Raw genomic sequence first — 13,197 nt, forward strand, 5'->3', positions numbered from 1 at the left:
CGCGAAAAAGGCTATTTTTCATCTCTTTCAATCTTTTTGAACCTTTTTCAAAAATCAGTTGGACATGTTTGTTTGTCTTTATTTCTCAGTTCTCTATTCTGTTCCATTGATCTGTGTGTTTATCCTCTGCTAATAGCACACAGTCTTGATTATAGTAGCTATATAATAAGTCTTGAAATCAGATAGACTGATTCCCACCACTTTATTCTTCACTTTAAAAGTGGTTTTAGCTATTCTAGGGAGTGTGTCTTTGCATAGAAATTGTAGAGTAAGCTTGTGTATATCTACAAAAAAAATAATAACCTTGCTGAGATGTTACTAGGAATGTTACTAAACCTGTATGTCAATTTGGGGTAACTGACATCTTTATTATGTTGTCTATTCCAATCCATGAATGTATGTCTATTTATTTAGATATTGTTTGATTTCTTTTCATCAGTGTTTCATAGTTTTCAGCATGTAAATCTCATAGATTTTGTTAGATTTGTACCTATTTCATTTTTTGAGTGATTGTAAATGATATTACATTTGTATTGTCTATGTACACATGTTCATTGCTAGTATCTAAAAATACAATGGATTTTGATTTTTGTATGTTTATCTTTTGTATACCGCAAAATTGCTGACTTCATTATTTCTTGCATTTTCTTTTATTATAGATTACTTGGGATATTCTACATAGGCAATCATGTCATTTGAAAAGAAGGGCAGTTCTATTTCTTCCTTTCCAATGTGTAGGCTTTGATTTCCTTTTCTTGCCTCATATATTGCTAGAATTTCCATCATAGTATTGAATCAGAGCAGAGTGAACCTGCGTCATGGCCTGCCTTCTGATCTTGGGGGAAAAGCATTCAGTGTAATCATTACCCACAAGGTTAGCCTCCGATTTTCAGATATGCTCTTCATCAGGTTGAGTAACTCCCACTCCATTCGTATAGTTCTGGGAATTTACTCATGGAGCCATGGTGAATTTTGTCAAATTATTGTCTGCATTGATCGACATAATTCTGTGAACTCTCTTCTTTAGCTTGTTGCTATGTTGGATTGCATTGATTGATTTTTGAATATTAAACACCCCTGAATCTCTGTAATAAATTGCACTTGGTCGTCGTGTATAATTCTCTTCATATATCACTGAACTGTGTTTGTTAATATTTTGTGAAGTAGTTTTGTGTCTATAGTCATGAGTGATATTGGTTCATAGTTTTCTTTCTTTGTACTGTTTTCATCTGGCTTTGTTATCAGGGTAATACCAGCTTCATAAAATGAACTAGCAATTGTTCCTATCTATTCTGTTTTCTGGAAGAGATTGTGAAGAATTTATGCTAATTCTTCTATAAATGTTTGGAAGAACATATGCTTATTATGTCACAGTTCTGCAGCTCAGAATTCCAGGGGAAGTTCAGCTGTTTACTTTGCCCTCATTCTCACAAGGACAAAATCTATACATTGGCTGTCCTGGGCTCTTACCTGGAGGCTCCAAGACAGAATCCACTTCCAAGATTATTTGGGTTGTTAGCAACATTCATTTCCTTGCACGGTGGGCTGAGGTTCCTGTTTTCTTGCTGGCTGTCTTCCAGGAGCCTCTCTCAGCTCTGTAAACTGCTTGTACTCCTTGTCATATTGTCTCCTCTGTGTTCAGATCAGCTAGGGCACATGCAATGAGTCCTTCTTGCACTTCTAATCTTTCTAATTTATGCCTTCTGCTGCGTCTCTTCAACCTCAGCTGAAGAAAGTTCTGCTTTTAAAGGCTCATGGGATTACATTAGCCTCACCGGGCTAATCCACGATATTTTCTCTATTTTAAGGTCTATAACCTTAATTATATCCACAAAGTCCCTTTTGCCACATAAGATCACATGTTCACAGGTTCCAGGGAATTAGTATATGGATGTCTTTGGGGAGCCATTCGGTCTACTGCGGGGATGTTAGAAATTTTCCTATAAAGGAGATGCTTAACATTTAAAGTGCCATTTACTACAGAAGGACCATGGACCCAACAACAGCTTGAAGAGGCTGTGAACAATTTTACAGCTTAAAAACAAATATGGTGTTTGGCAGAATGTGATAGGGAGCAGCATCCATGGCCTATCAGTGGCGTAGAGTAAAAAGCTGGGAGCCACAATTCTTTCCCAGCATCTCATTAGTTTCAGAAGCAGAAATTTGCAGCCCCTGTTACTCTTCTTTGCTGAATGCAACCTGCTCATGAATGTGCAACCTCCTCATGAATAAAGCTCTTTCTTATTCAAAATTCAGGCATTAAGTTGAAATAGTTTGTTACAGTGTGTGTGTGCACCCGCATGTTTGTGTGGATCATATTTTGCACTGCATAATATATTCCTTTCTTTTTCCAGAAGTTTTGCTTTGGCATACCTAAGATTTCTCTGTGTTTATTCACTACTGTTGACAGAGGAAACCAAAGCAGCTGTCAGTCTTACCCACAGCCTCCTTTGCGAACACAAGTCTACAGAACAGCCAGCAGACAACACATGTCTAATTCATTCTGTTTCTTGCGGCTTTTGTTCGTGGAATCTCTCTTTTTTTGATCCCCATCTGTGCTCAGAAATTGGCATTTTATAAATTTTATATTCCCTTTTCTTTCCTCCTTTACCAATGACTGTTAGCGTCGATTAAGTATACTTTCAGTGAACGAGGAAAAAAAGAATATTAAATTTATGGATAGATGCTCTTGGTTTTCACTCTTTCAACTGAATCATCAGCTTTCATTTTTGCTGTACTGATCTTGACTATTATTTGACTGAAAATAGACAGGTTCCTTTTCTAGTATCTGTTTCACTCTGTTAATGGCAGTTAGTCTCACATTTACAGTGTCTAAGCCTTTGAGAGGTCTCATTCTTCTACTATTTTATAATGGAGTCTTGTACTCCATTTATTCACTCCTTACTAAATAATAATTTAACGAGTATCTATTATGTTTTGGAAGTAATTCTAAGATCTGAGGATATAGCAGAAAACAAAACAGACACAAATTCCTACTTTCATGGGCCTCATAGTTTAGTGGCTTTGCAGAGCATCTCCCGAGAACCCTGGTGGCCGTGCCTTGCTCAGTTCCCAGGGAGGATCTTACACGGACCACAACATCAGTGGTGCCCGCCGGAGGCAGGAGAGGTTGGAGTCTTAGGAAGTGCAGGTCACCAATAAAATAAATAAATGACATCCAGGTGATTCATTTATTTGTGTTTACTATGTACAAGTCTCTGTTCTAGTTGCTTAAAATATCTCAATGAATACAATAAAGATACCAGTTTCATAAAGTTTACAGTCTAATTGGATGATAAAGACAATATAAAATACCAAAATGCTTAAAAATAAATTATGTCTTATAATAGAAGTTGTTTTAGAAAAATTACAGAGCAGGGTGAGAGAGAGTGGGGCGTTAGGGGAGCACATTTTACAGTAGGAAGTATGGTGGTTCTAGATATAGTTTAAAGTGAAAGCTTGCTCCTAAAAACAAAAGTGAGATAAATAGGTTTAATTAACTTCTTTCTGAGAAGCGTACTTAGTAAGCACCTCATAACTTCAAAAGTCTCTAAATGTTATTTATCTATTTATTAATTTTAATATTGTTTTTAAGGAAGATTAGCCCTGAGCTAACATCCACCACCAAACCTCCTCTTTTTGCTGAGGAAGACTGGCCCTGAGCCAACATCAATGCCCATCTTCGTCCACTTTATTTTTTTTTTTTTAAACTTTATTTTATTTTTTTTATTTTTTCCTTTTTCTCCCCAAAGCCCCCCGGTACATAGTTGTGTATTCTTCGTTGTGGGTTCTTCTAGTTGTGGCATGTGGGACGCTGCCTCAGCGTGGTCTGACGAGCAGTGCCATGTCCGCGCCCAGGATTCGAACCAACGAAACACTGGGCCGCCTGCAGCGGAGCGCGCGAACTTAACCACTCGGCCACGGGGCCAGCCCGATCTTCGTCCACTTTATATGTGGGATGCCTACCGCAACATGGCTGGACAAACGGTGCATAGATTTGCACCCAGGATCTGAACCGGTGAACCGCAGGTCGCTGAAGGGTAACATGCGAACTTAACTGCTGCGCCACTGGACTGGCCCCTCTAAGTGTTATTTTTTAAACAAATATTTGGAGAGAATCTTCAATTGCCACGCACTTTTCTAGGAACTCTGGGAGACGTGAAGAAGAATGAAGAACAGCTCTTGAGCTTAAGGAGCTGCAGTTGAGCAAGAAACCGACTCTTGCGAGTGCAAAAAATCAACATATGAGAAGTGTGTTAAAATAAATAATTACAAATTATTGGAGGATTTATGATAAAATGGTATCACTTTAGATTGGAACATTGGGTAAAATTCCATGGATGAGATTGCCTTTGGGAACACATCTAAAAGGTAAGATTTTAATAGGTGTATATAGAGTTCTGCTTTTTTAAATATCTAAGCATATGGTAAAGAAGATTAATCACATAAATCAAAAGCCAAAAACTAACACTGACTCAAAGTATGTAAAACTGTATTCTTCATTTGCTACTATCCCACCATACCTCTATTAGCTTCTCCTTGTAACCAGCTTGAATAATGCCACTTATGTCTATCTAGTGTCCTCATTAGAAATATGAGCATCTTATTAAATTCCTTGTCTTCCCTCACCCTTACTTATACCTCTCATAAGCTTCTCTATCTTGAATTCATGCCCTGGTCATTCATTCAGTAAATTTGAGTACTATCTATGTGTTAGGACTTGAGCTGGGGGCTGGGAATCGAAGAGAGAGCAATACAAAGGTGAGGCCTTCATCCTCCAACCCTAGGGGTGCTGTCTTAATCTAGGCCCTCATCAAAGCTTTGCCAGTAACATTGGCTTATCAGATGTCCCTTCTTCCACTCTCTTTTACGGTAATATATCCTTCTGGTGTCAGAGTAATAGTGACCTATATAAAACATATATGTAAAAAGTACATGTGTGTGATGTTTTATCAGGAATTCTTAGTTGAAGATGAAAGAAGTTCAACTCAATCTTAAAATTTCAGGTTTATTTCTGTATTAGGTATCACTGAATTTAGTCATTACTCAGTCTCTTTCTAACTTTTGACAAATAAAAATGGCAAGCAATAGGATATATTGGAGTATATGAGGAAGCCATTTGGTATAAACCTAATTCGGCCTGACTTTGTTTTTTCCAAAAGGGCCTGACTGTGGCTATTGAGCACCATTGCATATCTGCTTAGACATTTCCTATGGCCAGAACAAAGGCCCTTGAGATAAAGGTGCAACTTCCCCCCACATTAGCATTTCCTTAGGGATAAGCATTTTTCCTTAGGCTAGGAACTGATTGCTGCACTCACCTCTGACCACCCAGCTCACCTGTGACCACTCAGCTGGAGACAACAGACTGCCACCCTGCTGTGTTCACTGAGACAGAAGACCTACCTGCTGTTTCCATCAATCGCTGTGCCGACAGAGCAGTCTCGCAACTACTGTAAAAGGGACATTTCAATCCTATGTGAAACATCCTCTCTGGGGGTATATAACCAGTCTGTGCACCCCACTTCTTTGGTGCCCTTTCTTCCTTCGGGAAGAAAGGCCCCGGGTTATAATCCTCAGATTTAAGCTCAGAATAAACTCACCCAAATTTTCATTTATAGATTGGTTATGGATTATATTCGTCGACACTTTAGACTCTGTTCATTGATCCCTCTAGCAAATTCTCTCTGAACAAACCTGAATCACTTTTACTCATCCCTCATCCAATCACTGTTGTCATGAAGGTGAAATATTCTGGCTGACAGGCATAGTTCACATGCCCACTCTGGAGCAAAAAGCCAGAGATCCCCTCTTCACCTGAAGCATGCTGACAGTAAGTCGGGGAGAGGGTCTCCAAAGGATACTGTAGTGCAGTTGTTGGAAGAACAAGAAGGTAGAGTGGGAGGGAGGGGACAATTGCTGAGTGAGCAACATCTACTAAGTCTACTTAAAAATCAGCATGAGTCATCATTGCCCAGACCCTTAGGTTTGTACACAGTCTGTTTACAAGGTTACCCCAATCCACCTTCTCAGCTTCTTACTTGCCATGTCTCTGTTGAGCAACCTTTTGCTTTAATGGTACCAAATTGCTATCATTCCCGAAATTTTCTGTCAACTCTCCCACTTCCACATCTCTGCCATTGTTACTCTCTCTGACTAGAATATTCCACCCTTCCTCCTACAGCACTTTCACTATCCATGGAGAAAATTTCCCTCATCCTGTAAGACATTCCTTTCAAAGACGCTTCCCTGTCTCTCTCCCAAGCAAAATTAATTTGCCACCTCTTTTCTGACCATAGTCTCACCTCATATTGCATTCATTCTGGCCCTAATTTTTTCTGGTGAATTTTTATTTATTTTCCTTTCTACCTTTTCGGCTATCAGTTGCCAACTATCCATTTAAATTAAAATGTTTGCCTTATTCATCCCTACATTTCTAATGCCTCACATGATGCCTCACATGATGATTATATTAGATATTGGTAAATTTGTGTTGAATTAGAAACAGGGTAAAATAAGAGATATAAATTTAACCTTAATTTAAAAAGCTAAAATATTGGGACTTACTTTCACATATTTTCTCAACATAAGACTGGGCTGAGTATTTCAAGAAAAAAGTAAATCCCCAAGAGATGGCCTATTACAGACTCATGCTGACAATGAAATTCACTTATGGTTCCCTAGGTTGTATCTATTGTTTCCTAATGAATAAATACAATGTGTTTTACTGTTCTTGTGACAGGGTTGTCAGGGGTGATGAAAAGGACTTTATTCAAATAGCTTCTCAATAAATGGAAGGAGATTCCCCTGAAGGCCTTTAAGGCGGGCCTGGAAACACAGCGCTATTTGGCCAGGTAGGCAGTTGTGATGCATCTGCTCACTGACCCCAGAAAGCTATTACAAAAGGAGCAAAGGAGACCAAAACCCCAAGCTTCCCTTTGTAAACTCTGTTTATGTAGGAGGAGAAAGTCTGTGCTAGATTGATTCCTGCTTGCGATGAGGAGTGGAAGATCCAAGGAGTAGCTGAAGTTGAGAGACCCCTTGTGGACAGTGGGCAGTGAGAAGAGGGCTTCCGAGTTGCCGTAACTTACAGAGGGTTGTCAGGTGTCTTTTTATATCATTTATTACACGTCAGTGTTTGATGTTCAGTGTTCTATGTTCTATTTCTTTCCTGATTTTAGGAACTCAGAGACACGGAGCAGTAACCAAATGTCACACTCTGAGTGGGAGTAAAGCTGTCATATGGCACCTCTGACTCCCAGACAGGCCTGTATATTAACCCATAATTTATACCCTGCCTACTTCCCAGAAGGATTTATAGCAGCTTTCAACAACATGCATATACACAACATAACACGAATATCGTGTTGTAGGAGAGGATTTTGCCCATCCATTGTCATTGGCCTGGTTTATTCTAACCTCTCTTCTCTGGGGTCTTTCAGGCTGCTGGTGAAAGATTACGGACTCATCCTTCAATGAGTTCTATAGCTTGGAGGAAACGGAGGAAATGCCAGATGGTTAGAGTTTATGCACAGGATACATACCCTTGCCTTCACTGAATTTTGCCTCAAGAGTCATAGTAACCAGCTGGTAAGGTCAATTTTCAGTCAATGAAATACTGTCTTCTTTTTCTTCCTAAAAATACTGCCTGCGGTACATGTGTCTGTATTTGTATGCTCTATAATTTAATTGTAATTAAAGAAAACTACATTTGAATACAATTAAAAGGCTGTACAATACAATGCAAAGAGAAGACACTGGGCCTCGGTGTCTCCAGGAGCACTACAGGGAATGATGACTCTAGCCGTTTACTTCCCAGAGTGAAAGTCCCGAGAGCGTGACTTCAGCAGACACCGCCCGGGTAAGCTGAGCGCGGCTCTGCTCTCTCCATGGTGTTCCTCAGCTTCACCTGTCTCTCTGATCACTAAGGCCAGTGTGATCTTATTTTATGCACATCATTCACTTACTCTTGGGAAATGTATGCTTTCTTCTGTCTCTTCCACCTTCCAGCTGTTTTTCTCAGTAGTTTGAAAAAAAAACTTTTTTGAGAACTGTCTATAATTTTATGTCAATATGTTATATTTCTTTTACTTTTAGGGTAATCTCCTCTAAAGCTTTGAGCCCGTTACCAACCTTCCCTGGCGCCCCTTACAGCAGTCCCTGGGCTTTCTTCTTGTCTGGACTCGGGTGTCATACCTTCCCTCCTTCATGGCTTTCAGCCCTCCGCTCTCCTCCCTACTTGAATTCTTTCTTCTTTTTTCATCTTCCACTTATTATCTCCAAGTGAAATGTCTTATTTATTTCAGCCTGTGATTTGAAAGTCCATAAGCTTGGAAGTAACATAGATATATCTTTCTATTGAAGATACCTTCCCCAAAATTAATATTTGGGGGCTCCCCAAGTAAGAGGTTGCCCTTCTAAAAAATAAAGAGCACAGTCAGAAGGAACAAATCCTGATATAGGTCATTTTCTTAGTAGCCTAGGAAAGATTCTGTTTAACGAAGACTGGAAGGCATAATGGATTTGCTTGCCATACCATCCATAAGTTTCATTTATGGCAGGAAACGTGATCATGGGTTTAGAAACCAGAGTCCTTAGTAAAATTCTCAGCTTCATGGCTTACTCACTGAGAACTTGAGCAAGTTATTTAACTTTTCTCAGCTTTATTGTTCTTCAATGTTAAAACTAGCTAAGAACCTATCTCCCAGATTTCTTCAAGAAACGTAATTTCATACCTTCAAAGATCTAAAAGTGACCAGGAAGACACAGACTTTTAGGTACATTTCCCCTCTTTTGACAACCCTAATTTTTTGGTATTATTCTTCTCAACAGAATTCATTGATCCATCATAGATATGTATTTCTAATATTAGCACTCATCCTTGCCTAAAAGTAAGTTTTACTTAGTAGGTGCTCCACGATTGTGGTGAGAGTGGAAGGACCTCATAAGACTGTGTCTCTAGGCAAGCCAATATTTGCCAGGTGAAAAATCACTTAGTTACAGCTGCTATTTTAGAAGGATTTAATACAGGGACATAAATAAATAAATTTCAGAGAGCCAGGTGCTTTTCTGTTAAAATGAGGATAGACACAATTCACTCACTTGCTCACCAGTCTCTGGTGTACTGACTCTAACGCCAAGTATCTATAGGCACTTGGAATACAGCTCCCAGCAGGACTAAGATGCCGCCCTCACAGAACTCATGCTCTAGTCTGGTTTTAGGAATCAGGAACCGGCCAGTATAGGTCTAGAGGATGCCTATCAAAGTCTCTAAAGACTGTAAAGCTTTAATACCAACTGAAAGGGTAGAAACTATTTTTTGTTAGTCATTAAATCAATTCCAACTCTAAGCCACCCAGTGTACATTAGAACAGAACCCTGTCCAGTCTTTTTGCTCCATCCTCTCCAAAATATGCCTCTTTGGCATATTGATTAATTTGGGCTTGTTATTTTTTAAGAAACAATAAGCATAGGAGAAATTCTGAACACCAAGTAGAAGTTACCCTTTTGTAAGAGAAATTTGCATTTATAAGGGAAATCTCTACAATCATGCACCACGTAATGACTTTTCAGTCAATGATGGGACCACATGTACAACAGTGGTCCCATAAGATTGGTGCCATATCCCCTAATGTGTGTAGTAGGCTATACCATCTAGATTAAGTACATCTGTGAGGTTCACACAACAATGAAATCACCTAATGACATATTTCTCAGAACGTATCCTTGTCATTAGGCAACACCTCAATGTGTTTGTAAGGGTGTCACCCTCTTTGTACCAGGAAGAGAAGGATGACTAAATCTCTAGAAACTTATCAATGGAGAAGGCAGTGACTTAAATCTGCATACCAACCATACCCTTGTTTATTGTGCTTTGCATGGTAACCTCCCATACATAATTGGCTCCTGCCCCCTGCAGCATCTTTTGTCTTAAGCTGGAAGTAATATTTAAGTGGTGGCTTGGGTCATTTTAGGGAGTAGTTCCGTTTTCCTGGGTATCTCCCATGTACGCAGGGGGTAAACAAATTGCTAAACATCTGTTTGTAACATCTCCTGTTAATCTGTCTTTTATTACAGGGGATTTCAGCCAAGAAGCTAGAAGAGTAGAGGGAAAATTATTTTTCCTCCCCTACACAATTAAAATCTAAAAGGCACAGTGCTCACAGGAGAAGAGATGAAGCACGAGCATCAAAGGCACAGGCCCTGGGAAGCACAGTTATCACGTGTTCACATACATATTTTTTAAATTTGCAAAAGGAAAATACTGTAAGCAAAACCGGTTACTATCACTGCCTCCTCAACTCCAACTTCTCCTATATCACATTCCTGTCATGTCAAGTGGCCTTAGACCAGCAATTTTAGAGTCCAGCTGAGGGACAGTTGCATGAGAGATATTTGTAGTTTCCATTTAGTGGATATAATTCTGGGCCTACAGTCATATCTGTGTGTAGATGTGTTTTGATTAGTCATCTTGGTGTAGAAATGGCTTCTGGGACTGTTCTCACCCTTGACCTGGCACTCACCTGGCAAACTGACATGAAGGTGTGGGGCCAAAGGTCATGCTGCATAGTGAACATATTCCTAAATGCTTAGCACTGGAAGTAAGTGAATAATATAGTAGAGATGAGGTTTGAAGCTCAGATAACCAGAACTTAGTTTTTGAAAATTTATAGCTCATATGTGAAAAAAACTTGATCGAAATATTTCCAAATTTGGAAACAGTCCTGAAAGTTTTCTTGGTGTTACAAAATTTATGCTGTGAAGCTTGAGAAATTTTTTATGCAAAGAATAATGAAATTATATTTCAATCAACAATGTGACAGAAAACATGACCACTTTTTCAGAGGGGAGAAGTTGGAAGCAGCTAGAAAGGGGTTAGAGTCAGGGGCTGTGAGCAGGGAAAACAGCAAGTTGAGAAGTTGTACTCACACCTTTTGCAGCAGGCAGAGCTGTAATTTTAAAGTGAAAGGTTTCCATGGCCACTGCTGGGCAATTTGCATTAGCATTGTATATTGCTGGCATTTTAAGTTAAAATTACTGCCTTGGTTCAACTCGCACTGTACTTACTAAAAGATTCTGCTACCTTACCATTGAGAGCTACTAGTCCCCCAAAATTGGCTTAGATATTTTGGTAGAACAATTTTTACCTTTTCTTCTTCTTTTTCTTAAATTTTCCACCACTTCTGCCTCATGTATGAGTTTTTCAGTCTTTCTCAGAAAGAATACTCCAGCAGTGGGGATAGTGTTCATTTTCAAAAGGGTTTACGGTGTTCAATGACATAGAAGGTCACTTGCCATGTTTATGGCTGTCCCTGGGAACTCCCATAAGGTCGGAGAAATTGTATCTACCTATCAAGAGTCTTATAATTTCTATAAATAAAATTATGTATCCATCTTTATGTATTACTGCATTACCCCAGATATGGCTGGCTGAATACCTAGCCAAATTGTTAGGATACGTTTGGGATGGCATGCTTTAAAATATAAGTCATGTGGGCATATATATATTCTTTTCAGAGTACTAGCATTCCTATACAGTAGTATGAAATCTATACACCTGTGTGTGTGTGTGTCTGTGTGTGTGTATTTAGAGAACAGTGTGACACATCATTTTGAAAAGTCAATGAGGTGAACTGAGAAATATACATTCAACTTTTTTCCCCCCAAATGAAGGACTACATGTGTTTATTAATTTTCTAGTTGGTTGCTTTTATTTTTTCCTGTGGATAGAGATAAGAATATATATCTAACAAAAGTGCATCATGAACTCAAAAAACCTTAGATCCCTATCAGCAAAAATATTTTTTAAGAAGATACATTTGAAAGAATCTGATATTGGGGTGGAGATATGCGCTATCAAGGGCAAAAGAGATAGAGCAAATTTTTGCAACCCAGAGAGAGAGGCTGTCATTGTCCTTAGGAGATAAAACCAAAGCCAAACAAGTGGGCTCTGGGACTGTGGACTGGAAGTGGTATTTTCTAGCTTGTTTGGGTGAACGATAGTCCAGAAAGAGCAATGTCTGGTTAATAATAAGAAGAGACTCCTCAGTAGCAGTTTGCCAAACACCAGAACCAAAGATGATTTCCAACATGATTTAATCCCTATTTTGCTAAGAAAACAGTTAAGAAGGGTCACTGTAGCAAATTTGCCACTAATTTAAACTCTGATTTGGAAAAGGGAAATGAAGTTACAAGCTGGACCAATGGCAGGTCAGGTTTGAATCAATTATTGCGCTCCCAGGAGAAAGATTTTATCTTTTAAAATCCAAATGTTAGAAAAATGGCATTCAAATCTACACCAGTGTACGTTAATAGAGTGTTAAAGAAAGAGAGGTGAATATATACCTCTGAATTGTCACTAATTTCCTCAAAGTAGGAATTTATATTTTAAATTTTTAAAATTTTCTTCTTTCCTCCTCCTTTCTTCCTTTCTTTGTCTCTCTGTCTCTCTCTCTCTGTTTATGGAAAATCACTGATGGAGTTCAGGGCAGGCTACCCCTGAATGTACCACTTTGGCATGTGGATTATTTCAAGCTGAAGACAATCAAGGCTCAACAGACTCAAGAAGAGCTTTTACTTGTCTCTTAACTGCCTAAAATAATTTAGATAAGGAGCCTGTACCAGGAAGAGAGCCATTAGCTTAGCGGAGATAACTTCTTATATCAGAAAGACTTATGCGCATGACATGGCAACCGTTTGTTTACCAAATATTTGCTCTTCCCATCTTCCTGTGAATCGTATTCCTTCCCTTTGAAGCCTCAGACCCCTCTTCCCTTCTCCTTAACTCAGAATGACTTATAGGTTTCAATTATCTGACTGTCTGAGAGCCTGTCACATCTTTGTGGGGCGCTTGTATGTACAGAATTAAATTTGTTCTTCTCCTGTCAATCTGTCTGATGTCAATTTAATTACGAGGCAAGCCAAAGAACCTAGAAAGAAAGATGGAAAAAGTTTTCCTCCTGTATATCACCAAAAAAAGAAGAAAAGCAGCTGCCTTCTCTCTCATCATCCAGTAGAGAACCAGGCCACTTCTCTTCACCACTGTCCTGATTCTACGAGAAATTCTCTGGTATGGAGAAAACCATCTGGGAAAACCTACTCACCACAGTAAAGGAATGGAGGGCTCTCTTTGTAATCTTGTAATTCCATTCACTAGAGAGGGATGTTTTTATGTTTGTGAAATAGATAGTGGTGTAT

The 13,197-nt window shown here is 39.0% G+C and overlaps 1 long non-coding RNA gene across 3 annotated transcripts in view; it reads left to right on the forward strand.

Annotated features, from left to right (window-relative positions):
- Window positions 1–12,888, forward strand: part of LOC139084014 (uncharacterized) — a 38,557-nt gene extending 25,669 nt beyond the window's left edge. The window contains exons 2-6 of one of the 3 annotated variants that reach the window (XR_011541290.1): window positions 3,596–3,674; window positions 3,931–4,371; window positions 7,443–7,590; window positions 7,820–7,861; window positions 10,078–12,888. This is a non-coding gene — a long non-coding RNA (uncharacterized lncRNA). Of the gene's footprint in view, window positions 1–3,595; window positions 3,675–3,930; window positions 4,372–7,154; window positions 7,267–7,442; window positions 7,591–7,819; window positions 7,862–10,077 lie in introns of those variants that run through there. The other 2 variants (XR_011541291.1, XR_011541289.1) reach the window with 2 other exon arrangements.
- Window positions 12,889–13,197: the final 309 nt, after the last annotated feature.

Source organism: Equus przewalskii, chromosome 6, assembly GCF_037783145.1.
Source record: "Equus przewalskii isolate Varuska chromosome 6, EquPr2, whole genome shotgun sequence".
In the NCBI taxonomy this organism is placed as follows: Eukaryota; Metazoa; Chordata; class Mammalia; order Perissodactyla; family Equidae; genus Equus; species Equus przewalskii.